This window comes from Lontra canadensis, unplaced genomic scaffold (genome assembly GCF_010015895.1).
Source record: "Lontra canadensis isolate GAN:19392208 unplaced genomic scaffold, GSC_riverotter_1.0 scaffold10, whole genome shotgun sequence".
Lineage (NCBI taxonomy): Eukaryota > Metazoa > Chordata > Mammalia > Carnivora > Mustelidae > Lontra > Lontra canadensis.
In genome coordinates this window covers 23,608,493-23,626,584 of record NW_022631004.1, presented here as the reverse complement: position 1 = coordinate 23,626,584, position 18,092 = coordinate 23,608,493, and the positions used below count along the sequence as shown (strand labels likewise).

At 37.1% G+C, this 18,092-nt stretch overlaps 1 pseudogene; it reads left to right on the top strand.

Moving 5' to 3' along the window:
- Window positions 1–15,204: 15,204 nt before the first annotated feature.
- Window positions 15,205–15,475, top strand: LOC116866525 (annotated as a pseudogene).
- Window positions 15,476–18,092: the final 2,617 nt, after the last annotated feature.

The window sequence follows — 18,092 nt, the reverse complement described above, 5'->3', positions numbered from 1 at the left end:
ATTTTCATAAAAGTTACTTGCCTAGAGAGCCATACAACTAATAAATAGTAGAGTCAAGGTTTAAACCTAGTTGGGCCATCTCCAGAGCCCACCATAGTCTTTTTTTTTTTTTTTTTTTTAAGATTTACTTATTTATTTTAGAGAGAGAGAGAGAAAGAGCATGAGCAGAAAGGCCAGAGTGAGAAGCTCAGGGCTCTACGCGGGGCTCAGTCCCATGACCCCAGCCAAACCAAGAGTCCAATGTTCAACAACTGGGCTACCCAGACACCCCTCCAGAACCCAGAGTCTGAACCGCTATGTTAGCCTGCCAGAAAAAAAATAATAAAGTTTATCCATAATGCGACCTCTCAGAGGGCATTCGTTTTGCTTTCATGTGTTTAAAAAAAAAAAATGGAGCTCTACTCACTGTTTTATAAACTATTTTCACATTGTGGCCCACATTTTCTCACTACTGAGACACATTTTCATTTTTTTTAAAGATTTTATTTATTTATTTGACAGATCACAAGCAGGCAGAGAGGCAGGCAGAGAGAGAGAGGGGAAAGCAGGCTCCCTGCTGAGCAGAGAGCCCGATGCAGGGCTCGATCCCAGGACCCTGGGATCATGACCTGAGCCAAAGGCAGAGGCTTTAACCCACTGAGCCACCCAGGTGCCCCTCACATTTTCATTTTTAATTGCTGCATTAAAAAGCTATACCATGGTGTATTAAGTTGACTTCCTGTTGGCCACGTCTAGATTTTTTTCTAGGTTTTTTTTGTTGTTGTTGCAAGTAATTCTGCAATAGCTATCCATGTACAGACATCTAGTACTCTTTGATTATTCTGTTAGACCAATTTCCTGAAAATGAAAGTTCTAGATCAAGCAGCTGCATTTTAAATCTGGACACAGTGTTTTAACTGTCCACCAGAAAGGTTGTAGACAAAGCTTTATTAGAAAGTAAAACAAGCAGAAAGAATGAATGAATAAGAAGCTTAAGGTTCTAATTTAGATATCAATATGACAGGTGCCAAAGAAGTGGATCAAAATGTCCATTTCCTTACTGACTTATATTAAATTTGACCCTTATTTTTCCAAGGGCAATAAAATTGCAAGGTTCTAGAACTGGGTGAAATTCCAGATATCAAGGTAAAACATCTGCACAATATAATTGTGACTCTTTCTCTTGACAGGAAATTTGAAAGAGATCATTCCTTGGATTAACACACAGGCAGCCAGCAGGTTGCTTGTGGTTTTTTTGGTGGTTTTTTTTTTTTTTTTTTTTGAGCATTTGAAAGGAAACAAATTCTTTCCTACAAGAGAAGTACTACATCATTGAACTTCAATGACTGAACTTTGCATAAGACTCTAAAATAGGAACTCTGATAATGAGAGAGTCTGAAGGAAGTGTGCATGGCAGAGCAGATGATGTAGGAGAACCCAAATGGGTCCAGGTGGAATCCCTGTAAGTCTGGGTAAAGAATAATGTGGCTGAACCAGAGCCATTTTTCTAGATAGTGCCTTGGAGCCTGAGAAACTAGACTACAATTATAATACAGTAGTCACTTCTCCCATATTTGTCTTAAAATGCAAAGGGATCATAGTAGCTGTGAGTCTGTGGTTTGGAGTCAAATGGTTCTGGATTCAAGTCCTAGCTCTACTAGTGCTGTCTTGTGGATGGTACTTTGCAAGTGTGTCGCTTTTCCTATCCATAGAATAGTAGTAATACCTAACCCATGAGACTGTTGAGAGAATTAAATAGGACACTAACCCTATGAAGTCCTTACCAAATCTAGTGAATATGAAAGGCACAGTAACGTTGGATTGTACATATTTGTACATGTTTGACCCTCTCCTCTTCCTGATTCTTATCTAACTGGTTTTGAATAAACATTTGTACATGTTTGACCCCCTCCTCTTCCTGACTCTTATCTAACTGGTTTTGAGTAAAGGCAGTGGGGGAAGTAAAATGTAATGTGGTACATACAAATTCTTTAGCATCCAGACCCAGTTTAACACGTAAAACACAGATTTCCCCTCATGATAACATACTTTACAGACCAATGCTCAGGCCTTCCTCCAAAGTGGAGCTGGCCAGACTATGCGTTTTGCCCCTCACTAGGATTGCACTTGCATGTGGCTTACGTCATTATAATAAACCTGGGAATGGGACCTTTACCAGGTCAGTGGGGAGGAATTCAGGCTTTACTCAGTAATTCAGTTTGCCTTAACTGAAACCTGCTTCACTACACCAAGGAAACCCTGCTATAGTTTACAGACCCACAACCAATATAGGTCATTGTCTCCAGCTCCACAACCCTTCCCCTGGGCTCTCTGTTCCCATCCAAGGGCACATCAAGGTTCTATTATCACTATGTCCTAGTTCAGATGTCTACTCCTTAGATAGTTTTCTTCAGACTAAAGCCTAGTCTATCTAATTCCCTTCAGTGAACCTCAATCACCAACCTCCAGGCCTCCAATTTTCTTCCTATCCAAAATTGTGTCAATCATTCACTTGATACTTACCTGTCTCACTAATGAGACAGGAAGCTATAAAAGACAGCTGTCTGACTCCTTAACTGTAGTAACCTGGACCCTAAAACATGTCTGGCACCTAATAAACAAAGAATTGCTTATTGGTTGACTTAATGAATACATTCTGGCTTTTTATTATTTGTCCTCCATAGACTTGCCCAAGCTACCCCATGGATGTATTTTTTTTTTCTTTTTTTAAGATTTTATTTATTTGAGAGAGATAACGAGCACAAGCAGGATGAGGGGCAGAGGGAGAAGCAGGCTCTCCACTGAGCTGGGAGCCGAACGTGGGACTAGATCCCCAGGACTCCAGGACCTGAGCCAAATACAGACACTCAACTGACTGAGCCACCCTGGATGTAGGTTTTAGATTTCTCATTGGTTAAGTGATGCTAATAATGAGGCTCAATTGAGGTGAATATATGTTAAGTGCCTAGCATAGGCCATGGCTCTAAACAGTAGCTAGTATGATGTTGGCCTTTTTAATGATGAGGTGGTATTTTGTAATGTATTTATTGAGGGAAATTTTCTGGGTGTAGATTCTAGGTTGACTTTTATACCCTCAACACTTTAAAGAGATTCCAGTATTTTCTGCTTTCCATGGTTTCCAATGAGAAGTCTGTTACATCTTATCTTTGTCTCTCTGGAAGGTAAGTGTTTTTTGCTGCTGTTTTTGAGATTTTTCTCTTTATCATTTTTTTTAAAGATTTTATTTATTTATTTGACAGACGGAGATCACAGAGAAGTAGGCAGAGAGAGGAGGAGGAATCAGGCTCCCCGCTGAGCAGAGAGCCCTATGCGGGGCTCGATCCCAGGACCCTGGGAACATGACCTGAGCCGAAGGCAGAGGGTTTAACCCACTGAGCCACCCAGGCGCCCCTCTTTATCACTTTTTAAAAAAGATTTTATTTATTTGAGAGAGAGAGTGAGCGAGAGAGACAGCACAAGCTGGGGGAAAGGGAGAGGGAGAGGGAGAGGGAGAAGCGGACTCCCTGCTGATCAGGGAGCCCAATGCAAGGCTTGATACTAGGACCCCAGGACCATGACCTGAGATGAAGACAGGAGTGTAACTGACTGAGCCACCTAGGTGCCCCTCTTTATCACCTTTTTTTAAAATTTGCCGTGGGATTATGATGTGCTTTGGTATGATTTTCTTCATGTTTTTCAAGCTTTGGGTTTGTTGAGTATTTTGTAAGCATGGGACCATAGTTTATATCAGTTTGGGAAATTTTTCTTCAAAGAAATTACTTCTTTACTGGTTTTCTCTGTCTTTCCCTCTGCTCTCCTTCTAGGACTCCAATTATATGTATACCAGATTTTTTGATAATATCCCTTAGGTCACTGTTCATTTTCTTTCCCATCTTTATTCTCTGGCTTAAAAAAAAATGGGTTCTATTGCTTTCTTCATTTACAAGTCTTCTCTTCTGCGATATACAATTGTCCTTAATACCTATCCAGTGAATTTGTTATTTCAGATATTTTATTTTTCATCTCTAAGCGTTCTATTGGTTTTTAAAAAATCTTTCATTTTTCTCCTCAGTATATTAATGGTGTTCCTTAAAATCTTTGAGTATATTTACACTAACTATTTTGACATCTTTGTCTACTTATTCCATCATCTCTGTCATCTGTAGGTCTGTTCTATTGATCGATTTTCCTCCTAGTTATGGCTCACATTTTTTTCTACTTTTCGGCATATCTAGTGATTTTTGTATTAGTTTCTGAACATTTTGAATCATAGTTGAACATACAGATTTTGTTTTCTTCTCTTAAAGAGTTTTGGGAATTGTTATGGCAAGCAGTTATTTGCAGTTCAATTTCATCTCCTCAAGACTCGTCTTTGTTAAGGTGCATGAGGTCAGCCATAGAACTTCACTGTCCACGATGGTAGCCTCTAGACACATTTGACTAAGTTTCAATATAAATTATTTAAATGAGTTACAATTAAGTAAAACGAAAAATTCCATTCCATAGCCCTAGTGGACACATTTCAAATATTCAACAACCACATACAACTAGTAGCAACTGTATTGGACATTGCTGGCCTAGAATATTTTTACTCTAGAGATAATTTAGACCTACTCCTTTTTTTTTTTTTTAAGATTGTATTTATTTATTTGACAGATAGGAGAGAGGGAACACAAGCAGGGGGAGGGGCAGAGGGAGAAGCAGGCTCCCCACTGAGCAAGGAGGCTGACGCCAGGCTTGATCCCAGGACCCTAGGATTATGACCTGAGCCGAAGGCAAACCTTTAACCACTGAGCCACCCAGGAGCCCCTAGATCTACTCCTAAGGCATGATCCTTCTGGGGTCTTTACTGAGTGTTCATTGAGAACTTTACAGTTTGTCTTATCAGAACCTAAATGTATCTTATTCCCAAGTAATGTACATCCCTGGAAATTCTTCAGCTTACAATTTCCCAAGCCTTCTTTGCTTAAAGAATTTCACTCTATGCTTGCATAGCTTAGTACTAGGCAAAGAATAAAAGGGATTTCTTTTTCATGCATTGTTCTTTCTCTCCAGAACTCTGCCCAACTCTGCCACCCTCTTATCTCCCTGGACTCAGATCTCTCTCTCAATGTCATCTTCACCTCACCAAGTCTTCCTTGTTCTGCTTTTGATTCTCTTTTCTGCTGTGGTTCTCCCTTCAGGTAGGAAGCCATGGTAATCATTAGGGCTTACTTGTTTCCTTTCTCTCATGTATCAAAGTCCTATGCAATTGTGCAATAGATAGGACTTTATGCAATGTATAAAAATTATTGTTCTATATATTTGATCAAATTTATTAATTTATATTATCAGAAGATAAATCTAGTCCCTGTTATTCTATGATAGCTATAAGTGGAAATCCTTGATTCATAAAAACTTTAAAAATTTTATTTCCTGTCCTAGTTAGTATTCCAAGATGTAATGGACTTAATTTATTAATTGGATAAGCTGAATTAACTCATGTTTCTCCCACCATTGCATGGAATGATGAAATTATACACTGTAATATAATTTTCATAACATATCCTGCTTAAATAGTTCTATCCATGTTCTCACTTACTTTGTCTAGAAATTTTTTATGCACCTCTTCAATGATGCATTTTTTACTTTTTTACTTGTTTCTCCCATATTTACACAACTTTTGCTGTATATTTCTTTTATATTTATATACTTAAATATAAAGTCTTACTCAAAAAAAATCAACATGGGTGACCACATATTTTAGTGGAAATTCTGAACAATAACAGTAAAATTTGTAATATGTTAACACTAGAATGTAAAGGAAAAGATATACAGTCAGATGTATTAGTTCAAAATTTCAAATTCATTCCTTATTTCAATGTATCACTTTGATCTTTTCCTTTTTAAATAAATTGTATTAAAGCATGATGTATAATAAATTCATTTTCTATTGCTTCCAAGTAAATCACCACAAACTGAGAGGTTTAAAACAACACAAACTTATTTATCTCACAGTTCTGCAGGTCAGAAATACATGTGGTCTTGGCTAATTTTTCTGTACCAAATCTTGCAAGGATGAAATCACTATGTTCACTGGCTGGAGTCTTATCAGGAGGTTCTAGGAAGAATCCACTTTGAAATACATTCTCAGAAATACAAGATTTCTGAGAGAATTCTTGTCCTTGTAGATTAAGATGGTGGTCACCATTTGCTTGTGCAACTTGGGCCTTTCTTAGCTCCTAGAGGACTAGCCCTATATGGTTCCTGATATCTTAGAATCAAAAATATCAAGTTAAATCCTTTTCATGTTTGTAATATCTCTAACTTCCTTTTTTGATTCATCCATTTTTAGGGAGATAATTCTCTACTTTTAAGTGCTCATGTGATTGGACTAAGCCCACCCAGCTAGTCCAGGATAATATCCCTCTTTGTGAGTCTATAACCTTAATTGCATCCAAAATCCCTTTTCCCATCTAATGTAACACATGCACAGGTTCTAGTGATTGGGACCTGGACATCTTGGGGGGAGGGGCAGCTATTCCGCCTATAATATAAAATATTCAGAAGAAAAGAAGTAAAATATTTAGGAAAAAAGAGGAAAATGATCAAAAATGTTATTAAAGACAGGAAAATGAGTTCTATCATATAACTCATTTTTGTATCTGGAAAAAAATAATGGAATAAATACACTCCATGATTCAAGAAAAATTTCCAGAAACAAGACCCAAGACTTAAAAAAACAAAACAAACAAACAAAAAAAAACCAAAAAAACTTACAGGGGCACTGCAGGGCACCTGGGTGACTCAGTCACTAAGCATCTGCCTTCAGCTCAGGTCATGATCCCAGGGTCCTGGGATCAAGCCCTATGTCAGGCTCCCTGCTCAGCAGGAAGTCTGCTTTTCCCTCTCCCACTCTCCCTGCTGTGTTCCTTCTCTCGCTGTGTCTCTCTCTGTCAAATAAATAAATAAAATCATTAAAAAAAAGACATACAGATATCTGGGAAAACCTGATACAAAACAATCCATATTCACAAAATGGATAAAGCTAATGGATGTCAAAAATGAAGAAAAAATTCATAAGTCTCCAGTTAAAAATATTAAAGGAAAATATAAATCATAAAATATAAAATATATAAATTATAATTTATATATAAATATAAATTTATATATAAAAATTATATAAAATATATATTTATATATAATTTATACATATATAAAATTATAATTTAAAATTATAAATCAAGCTGACTTCACATTTCCCCCAATCAATACTGAATGCCAGAAGACAGTGGAGTAATGCTGACAAAAATCTTTAAATAAAGTATAGCCCAATTATACTATAATACTCTGTGTTCAGTTAAGAAAAAGAAAGTATTGCGGATGTTTTGAAGAAATATCATAGATTGTAGAGAAAATTTAATAAAGGATATTGATTATACAAATAGTTATATATAGACTAGTTACTTCAAGAAGCCACTACCAGCTCTGAAGCTGAAGAACCAAAGTGGGAAATTCAAAGCCCACAGTTTTTTCTGTAATGATGGGGCAGTTCTTGGAACTGCCAACACTACCTTATACCCAGGAATGCTTATTCCTTCTGATGCTGCAGAAGACCATGAGTCCAAAGTGCCTGCTGCTCCCAGGCTGAGAGCCCACAGATGCTATGCTGTCAAGACTGCATTTGTGTGGCTGCTACTGTGGGAAGCATGATGTCTGAGCAGGAAACCAGTGGCCAAGATTTACCTGCCTTTACTAGTGCTACCACTGCCAGACACGCTTACTAAAAGCACGATAAATAAATGCTTCTACCACATAACAAATGTCAGTGAGAATGTGGAGAAAGAGAAACAAACCCTAATGCACTGTTATTGGGAATGCAAATTGGAGCAATTGCTCTGGAAAACAGTATAGAAGGTCCTCAAAAAATTAAAAATAGAACTACTACATGATCCAGTAATTCCACTACTGGGTATTTACCCAAAGACAATGAAAACACTAGTCTGAAAAGATATATACACCCTTATGTTTATTGCACCATTATTTATAGACACCTGTAAATCTGTGTTTTATATATTAAAAAAATTAGAGACATGGAAGACGGAAAACAGATTCAGGTCATATGTCTAGAGATTAAAAACTATGAGATCTAATGTGAAAAATACACTAGATGAGTTAATGGTAGATTAAATATTGGAGAAGAAAAGATTAATGAACCTGAAGCAATTCCAAAAGGAACTATTCTAAATGAAATATAAAAGGGAAAAAATAAGGAAAAGAGCACCAGTGAACTATAAGAAACATTAAACAACTGAGTATATGGATAAATAGCATCCACAAGGAAAGGAGAGAGCAGAAGACTTCAAAAATTTTTTTTAAAGAAATCATGGCTGAAATTTTTCCAAGTTTGATCAAAATGATAAACAGAGATCCAAAATGTTAAATAAATCCCAAACATATGAAACAGATCAAACATATGAAACATAAAGGAAGTTGAATCAAGATAACACAGTCAAATGGCTGAAAGTAAGTAATAAAGAGAAAATATTAAAGGCAATGAAGAACAAACAACAGTATTTTATAGGGGAACAAAGAAAAGGGTATCAGATTTCTCATTGGAAATAATGCAAACGAGAAACCACCAGAGCAACATTTTAAAAATACTGAAAGAGGGGTGCCTGGGTGGCTCAGTCAGTTAAGCATGGGACTCTTGATTTTGGCTCAGGTCATGATTTCAGGATTTTGAGATCAAGCCCAATATCAGGCTCTGTGCTGATGTGGAGCCTGCTTAAGATTCTCTCTCTCTCCCTCTCTCTGTTTGCCTCCCACACCCCCATGCCCTATGCAGGTGAGGGCAGGCACTCTCTCTCCCTTTCTCTCTCTCTCTCAAAAATAAAGTACTGAAAGGGGGAAAAAAAACTTGTAAACTTTGAATTCTATACCCAGCAAAAATATCTTTCCAAAACTTTGGAAAACAAAGTAAAAACTGTCAGAACCAAAATTTTCAGAACTCTGGATAATAATAAAAGGAATGCTGAATTATGAAAAAGGCAACCAAAAACATGGTAGTAAAGATTTGCGGCATTTCTACTTACCCTGGCCCCATGCATCCCTCATTCCAGGGTAGTCCTCATGATGGCAGCCTGTATTACCACTGTGAGACCCCTGGCCTTGGTCTCAGAGAGAGAAGAGTACACCACATTTTCAAAGAACTATGTTGGTCTGTTCTAACTTGTGTGGGGGCTACTGGAAGGTCTTGCTTTTTTTCCCCCTAACTTGGAAGTCATCAGGGCAGAAAAGTGGTTATACAGTTGGAACTTCTTGTAATCCTTGCAAGGCAAATGAACTATTGCTATTGCCTTGGCAAAAGAATACAGCTGAGGCAAGCAGTAGATGTGCCTAAAGCCTGGAAGGAAAAGCTGGAAAGAGGGTTTTTTGTTTTGTTTTTTTTGTTTTTTTTTTCGAATTAGAGCATTCAAAGTACTTACGTATGCCGAGGAGCCAAGAAAGCTATGCATATGCCCAAGGTGGGATGTGTGCTTAGAAAAGACTTGGAAAGACACTAAACTTTCACCATGCCTGATCTCTAGGCTCAGCATTAGCAAGAAGTAGAGGCTCAGCATTGTAAACGGCCTGTCAAAACCCTGAAGGAGTGCCCCAAAACAGGCTGAGAGTGGTTTTTTTTTCATTTCTTTCTTTACTTGTCTTGTTCCTTTGGTTAAAGACTCTTAAAGAAATCTCTGTCAAAACACCACCTGATCACAAGCTAAAGGGACAGAGGCTTCAGAAATATCACATGAGAAAGAATATGGACTTTACAGAAATAGTTTTTAAAGGCCACTAAAAAACTAAACAGCTACAGTCCACAACTAACAACAAAATAAACCCTAAAACGGACAAAATCTGTTTTCCAGAGTTGCCATATTATATTCAAAATGCTCAGTTTTCAACAAAAATTAGGAAGCATATAAAGTAACAAAAAGTATAGCCCATTCATAGAAAAAATCAACAAAAACTGTGTCTGGGAGTGCCTGTGTGGCTCACAGGGTTAAGCCTCTGCCTTCAGGTCACGATCTCAGGGTCCTGAGATTGAGCCTTGCATCAGGCTCTCTGCTCAGCGGGGAGCCTGCTTCCCCCCACCCTCTGCCTGCCTCTCTGCCTACTTGTGATCTCTCTATGTCAAATAAATAAATAAAATCTTAAAAAAAAAGGTGTCTGACAAGGCACAGATATTGAACTTACTAGATGAGACTTTAAATAAACTATTTAAAATATGCTCAAAGAGCTAAAGGAAACCAGAGAAGAAAAGCTAAAGGGAACAGGGAAAATAATATCTCAATGAATAGGGAATATCAATAAAGAAACATAAATTGTAAAAAGGAACCAAACAAAAATTATGGAACTATGGGACTACTGGGTGGCTCAGTCATTAAGCATCTGCCTTCAGCTCGGGTCATGATGTCCTGGGTTTGAGCCCTGTGTTGGGCTCCCTGCTTTATGGGAAGCCTGCTTCTCCCTCTCCCACTCCCCCTGTTTGTGTTCCCTCTCTCACTGTCTCTCTCTACCAAATAAATAAATAAAATCTTTAAAAAAATAAAATTCTGGAACTTCAGAGTACGATAATTGAAATGAAAAAATAAATTAACAGATTAGAGGAGCACACTTGAAAATCCAGTCTGAGGAGCAGAAAGAAATAATTCCAAATCTGGTTTATGGTCAGTAAATAAGAAGCTTGGAAGTCACCACTCCATCTTATAAAGTAAAAAGTAAAGCAAAGTAAAAAGCGAAACAAACTAAAAAAATCAACAATTCTTAGATCCATAAGAGAAGTGAGGACACAGCGAAGCACTGCCCCCAAATTTGGAAAGACTGATAGGTAAACACGGAGACTCAGTTTTCTGTACTGGAAACTGAGCTGAAACTTTCCTGAGAACCAGTGCTTGGGGTAGGAAAGCCTAAACATAACTGATGGATTGCTGGAGGCTCAGGGTGGAACACGCTGAGAGTAAAAACTCCAAGGAAACCAAATCGCTGGGAGGTTCTCACACTTGTGAGTTTTATCTCCTAGGCTTCTGCCAGGTTCTCGCAGTGAATATTGGAGAAAAATCCACTTGTGCTTATCAGGAAAAGGGGAAAAAAAAACCTTTTTAGAATATGCCTGACCATTCTGTCCTTCTTAACAAGGTCTACTTTCAGGAGAAACTAACCAGATCCATATATGCTGATTTTTTGTTTTTGTTTTTGTTTTTTGTTTTTGTTTTGTTTTTCCTATCAGAGCCTAATTGGCCTCCAGGAAGGAAATACCCAACCCCAGATGACTCTAGCTTTTCACAGAAAGGGTAGAAAGAAGGGGAGAGGGAAAGGAGCTACTCAAGCTCCTTCTATATATATATGTGGGAGAAGGAAACTACCCAATTTCAGCCCACTTTAGCCATCCTGTCTCACCTAAAGGGAGTGGGGACTGAAAATCAGGTGTGAAATGCACAGTCTAGAAGCATAGGCTCACTAAAAGATTGAGACCTAATCATAGGAGTATAGAACATTTCCCATTGCCTACACCTTAGCAGTACCTTACTAAAGGCTTATTTACAGCAAATGATTTTACCGAATTCATCATGCTGTTATTTAAAAAAAAAAATTACAAGACATACTGAGAAGTAAAAAACACCTCTTAAAAGAGTACTGCAAGCATCAGAACCAGACTCAAATATGGCAAAGATGTTCGAATTTTCAGGCAGGGAATTTAAAACAACTATAATCAACATTCTAAAGGCTCTAATAGATAAATTAGGCAACACACAAGCAATGTAAGCAGAGAGATGGAAATTCTAATAAAAAACCCAAAAAGAAATGCTAGAGACTAAAAACACTAACCAAAATGAAGAATGTTTTTGATGGCTTTATTAATAGACTGGAAAAGCTGAGAAAAAAAAATCTCTGAACTTGTGAATATCTTAATAGGAACCTCCCAAACTGCAAAGCCAACAGATAAAAGACTGAAAAAAGCAGAACACAATATCCAAGAACTGTGTGACAACTCACAGTTGTCATAACACATACAGCTTAAAACAGAAGATGAAAACAGAATGAGAAAGGAAAAGAGAAAGGAATAGAAGAAATATTTGAAACAATAAGGACTGAGAGTTTCCATAAATTAATGTTGAACACCAAAAACTATACCTAGGCATATCATTTTCAAACAAATACAAAACTGAAAATAAGAGATAAAGAGAAAATCCTAAAGGAAGCTACAGGTGAAAAAAAAAAAAAGAAAACAAACACCTTACTTATAGAGGAACAAAGACACATCTAAACACAAGACTTCTCACAAACCATTCAAACATAAAGAGAATGATGTGAAATATTTAAAAGGTTCAGAGAAAAAAAACCCACCAAACTAGAATTATGTATCCTGTGAAATTATCCTTCAAGAGTGAAAAGGAGATGAAGACTTTCTCAAACAAAAATTGAGGGAATTTTTTCTCACTAAACCTACCTTGCAAAAAATGTCTCTCTTTAGAGAGAAGGAAAATGATATAAGTCAAAAACTCAGATCTACTAAAAGAAAGGAAGAGCACTGGAGAAGGAATAATTGAAGATAAAATAAAAAGTTATTGTTCTTATGTTTAATTGATCTAATAGATATTAGATATAGATATAGATGATATAGATATAGATATCTCACAAAACAAACTGAGGGTTGCTGGTGGGAGGGGGGTAGGGAGAGGGTGGTGGGGTTATGGACATTGGGGAGAGTACCTGTACCCCTGGGGCTAATAATACATTATATGTTTACAAAAAAATTTAAAAAATGACACAAGGCAAAAAAAGATTGGAAGACAAAAATAAGAACAAAGGCAACAATTATAAAAGGTAACAGATATGGCAAATATTAATCCAACTATATCAATAATCACTTTGAATATAAATGGTGTAACTGTGCCACTTCTCAGAGTGAATCAAAAAACAAGACCCAGGGGCACCAGGATGGCTCAGTTGGTTAAGGACCCAACACTTGATTTTGGCTGAAGTCATGATCTCAAAGTCATGAGATTGAACCCTGAGTCAGGCTGAGCAGTCAGTGCAGAGTCTGCTTGGGATTCTCTCCCTATGCCCCTTCCCCCACTCCAGTGCACATGCTCTCTCTCTCAAATAAATAAATAAATAAAATCTAAAAAAAAAAAAAAGAGATGCAACTATATGTTGTCTACAAAAGAATTATTTTATTTTATTTTAAGAGTTTATTTATTTGAGAGAGAGAAAGAGATCACAAGTAGGCAGAGAGGCAGACAGAGAGAGAGAGGGAAGCAGGCTCCCTGCTGAGCAGAGAGCCCGATGCGGGGTTCTATCCCAGGACCCTGAGGTCATGATCTGAGGTGAAGGCAGAGTATTAACCCACTGAGCCACCCTGGCACCCCAAGAATTTATTTTAAATACAAAAACAGATATAGATTAAAAATAAAGGGATCGAGAAAGAGATAACATGTTAACTCCAAACCAAACAAAGGGGGAACAGCAATATTAATTTCAGACAGAGAAGACTTCATAAAAAGGAAAGTTTTTAGGGATAAAGAGGGGCATTACATAGTATTAAAGGGATCAGTTCTCCAAGAAGACATAACATACCTTAACATATATGTACCAAACAACAGAGCTTCAAGCAACATCAGGCAAAAAAAAAAAAAAAAAAAAAAAAAAAAGAATTACAAGGAGAAATAGATGTATCCATATTATATTTGGAGACTTTAATATACCTGTATCAGAAATGAACACACCCAGCTCCCAGAAAACCACTGAATACATAGTAGAAATCAGCAATACCACTGATCAACTGGATATAATGCACATCTATAGATTACTTCATCCAAAAACAGAATACACATTCTTCTCAAGTTCCTATGCAACATTCATCAAGATAGACCATTCTAGGCCATAAAACATACCTTCAAAAATTAAAAAAAATATAGAAATCATATAATGACTTCTTTTGGACCATAGTGGAATTAAACTAGAATTTAATAACAGAATGAGAGCTGGAAATTCCCCAAATACTCAGAGATCAAACACACTTAAAAAAAAAAAAGATTTTATCTATTTATTTGTCAACTAGAGAAAGAGAGACAGACAGAGCGAGCAAGAGAGGACAAGCATGGGGAGCTACAGGCAGAGGGAGAAGCAGACTCCCTGCTGAGCAAGGATCCCAATTCAAAACTTGATCCCAGGACCCCAGGATCATGACCTGAGCTGAAGGCAGATGTTTAACTGACTGAGCCACGCATCCCTAAACAACACATTTCTAAGTGACACAAGGGTCAAAGAGGAAAACTCAAGAGAAATCTTAAAATACTTGACTTAAATGAAAATGAAAACACAAGTTCTCAAAATCTGTGGGATACAATGAAAGTAGTGCTTACAGGGAATTTTATAGTATTGAATGTACATATTAGAAAAGAAGAAAGATTAGAAATAATCTAAGGTTCTACCCTAGGAAATTAGAACAAGAAGAGCAAATTAAACCCAAACTACACCAAATAGAATAAGTAATAAAAATATGAAATCAAAACCAGGATATTAATGGATAAACTCAATGAAACAAATAGCTGGTTTTTGAAAAAACCAACAAAATTGATAAGACTTTACACAGGATAATTAAGAAAAAAAAAGAAAGGGCACAAATTACTAATATCAGAAATGAAAGAACATTAATACAGATCTTATGGACATTAAAAGGACAATAAAGGCATCCTATGAACAACTCTCTGCCTACATTTGATAACCTAGATAAAATGGATACATTTCTTGAAAGACACAATCTACCAAACCTGACATAAAAAGAGATAAAGCTATGTCTATGAAAGAAATTGAATCTAAAATTAATAGCCCTTCAAAAGAGAAAGCACCAGGCCAAGAATTGTTCAGTGATAAACTAAGTGAAACATTTAGATCATATCAATTTTCTAAACTCTCTTCCAGAAGACAAAAGCAGAGAGAATTCTTTCTGACTCATTCTATAAGCCAGCATACCCTAAAACCAAATACCAAATACCAAAATCTAAAGCAGACAAAGCTTCATAAGAAAATTGCAAATCAATATCTCTTATGAACGTACACACATTCATTGAGAAGACTCCTCAAAAGAAAATTGTCAAATCATATCCAACAATGCATAAAAAGGGTTACATACCACAAGCAAGTGGGATTTATCTCAGGTATGCAAGGCTATTCACATTAGAAAATCAATGAACGATGCTGGGTTTCTTTAAAGGGGCCACAAAGGAAAGGTTTAGCTTTGGTAACCAAGGTGCAATTTGGTTTGAGATTCTGCCTGGGATCGGCGTCTTAGCTGTGTGCTTGTTCATGCTCAACATAGCCACTGTGCGCATCCACAGGTTCACTAAGGGGGGCAAGAAAAAAAATTGCCTATTATTCCTATCAGCAGAGTATGATGGAGAGAGATAGGCACATCTCTGGAGTTAATTGTTGCTATGGGCCCAAGGGTTTGGAAAGTATTGATTAAAGAAGAATTTTCCTTTTTTAAAATTTAAATTCAATTAATCAACATATAATGTATTATTGGTTTCAGAGGTAGAGGTCAGTGGTTCATCAGTCTTATATAATACCCAGTGCTCATTATATCACATGCCCTCCTTAATGTCTTTCACTCAGTTATCCCATCCTTCCACCTCCTTTCCCTCCAGCAACCCTCACTTTGTTTCCTATGACTAAGAGTCTCTTAAGCCTTGTCTCCCTCTCTGGTTTCATCTTGCTTTATTTTTTTACTCTCTTCTCCTATGATTCTCTGTTTTGTCTCTTAAATTTCATGTACCAGTGAGATCATATGATAATTGTCTTTCTCTGACTTATTTTGCTTAGCATAATACCCTCTAGTTCCATCCACATTGTTGCAAATGGCAAGATTTCTTTCTTTTTTTTTTTTTTTGGTGGCTGAGTAATATTCTATTGTGTGTGTGTGTGTGTGTGTAAAATGTGTATATATATATATATACACACATACATGTGTATGTATACAAAATGTGTGTGTATGTATATATATGTATATATATATACATATATATACATACACACACATGTATATATGCAGTTCAGTCTTTCTAGGTTGTTGTTAGGAACTTACCCATTTCTTCTAGGTTGTCTAAGATGTTAGCCTCTCCTTGCTCATAGTAGTCTCTTACAATCCTTTGTATTTTTGTGGTATTCATTGTAATAGCTCATCTTTCTTTTTTTTCATACTTAAATTGAATTTAAATTCAATTAGCCAAGGTATAGTTTTTGAGGTAATGGTCAATGAATCATTAGTTGCATATAACACCCAGGGCTGATCATCACATGTCCCCTCCTTAATACCTATCAGCTAGTTACCCCTCCCCCAATGTACCCTCCTCTATTTTGTTTCCTATGATTTAGTCTCCCATGGTTTGTCTCCCTCTCTGATTTCTTCCCATTCAGTTTTCCCTCCCTTCCCCTGTGGTCGTCCACACTATACCTTGTGTTCCACATATAAGTGAAACCACATGATTATTGTCATTCTCTGCTTCACTTATTTCATTTAGCATAACCTCCTCCAGTTCCATCCATGTTGACACAAATGGTGGGTATTCATCCCTTCTGATGGCTGAGTACTATTCTATGGTATGTATGTACCACATCTTCTCTATATATTCGTCTGTCGAAGGACACCTCAGCTCCTTCCACAGTTCTGCTCTGTGGACAGTGCTGTTATAAACATTGGGGTGCATGTGTTTCTTCTTTTCACTACATCTGTATCTTTGGGGTAAATACCCAGGAGTGCAATGGCTGGGTCATAGGGTAGCTCTATTTTTACTTTGTGAGGAACCTCCATGCTGTTTTCCAGAATGATTGCACCAGCTTTCCTTCCCACCAACAATGTGAGAGGGTTCCCCTTTCTCCACATCCTCGCCAACACTTGCTTCCTGTCTTGTTAATTTTAGCCATTCTAACTGCTGGAAGGTGATATCTCATTGTGGCTTTGAATTCCCTGATGCCATGTGATCTGGAGCATTTTTTTCATGGTCTACTGGCCATTTGGATGTCTTCTTTTGAAGAAGTGTCTCTTCCTGTCTTCTGCCCATTTCTTGAGTGGATTCTTTGTTTCTTGGGTTTTGAGTTTGAGCAGTTCTTTGTAGATCTTGGATACCAGACCTTTATCCATAGTGCCACTTGCAAATATCTCCTTCCATTCTGTAGGTTGCCTTTTAGTTTTGTTTATTGTTTCCTTTGCTGTGCAGAAGCTTTTTTTCTTGATGACGTCCCGATAGCTCATTTTTGCTTTTGTTTCCCTAGCCTTTAGAGACATGTCTTTAAGAAGTTGCAGTGTCCAAGGTCCAAGAGGTTGTTGCCTGTGTTTTCCTCTAGTATCTTGATGTGAGACAGGAATCAATTACCTTTCTTTCCCAATGTATTTGAGTCCTCTCCCTTTCTTTGTGAGTCTAGCTAAAAGTTTGCCAATTTTATTTATCTTTCCAAAAAAGGCAGCTTGTATTTTCATTGATCTTTTGTCTTTTTAGTCTCCATTGGATTTATTTCCACTTTCCTTTTTGTTATTTCCTTATTTCTACTGTTATGGGGCTTTGCTTTTTTCTTTTTTTCTTCTCACTTCTTTCCCATGTAAAATCAGGTTGGTTATTGGAGAGTTTTCGGGTGGATTGATGAAGACCCGAATTTCTATGAAATTCTCCCTTAGAACTACTTTTGCTGTATCCCCTAAGTTTTCATAGGTCCTCTTTTTCATTTGTCTCATTAGTACTTTTAAAATTTCTTTTCATTTCTTCTTTGACAATTTGTTGTTTATTGGCATACTGTTAAATCTCCACATAATTCTGACTGTCCATTTTCTTCTGGTGACTGATTTCTACTTTCATACCATTGTGGTTGGACAAGATTTGAAACAGAGGGTGAAGGGAGCATCAGTTTAATGGTTGGTTTCCTGGGCTTTTTTTTCTGAGGGAAGACCACATGTTATGTGGAGACAGAGGAACGTTTGGTGAGACTGGAGTTGAGGGGCAGGGTCAACCTTATTCAAATTACTGACCATGCAGGCTGTGTACCACTGTTCACACTGTAGCCCTGATGGACATGTATTTCTTTAGAAACAT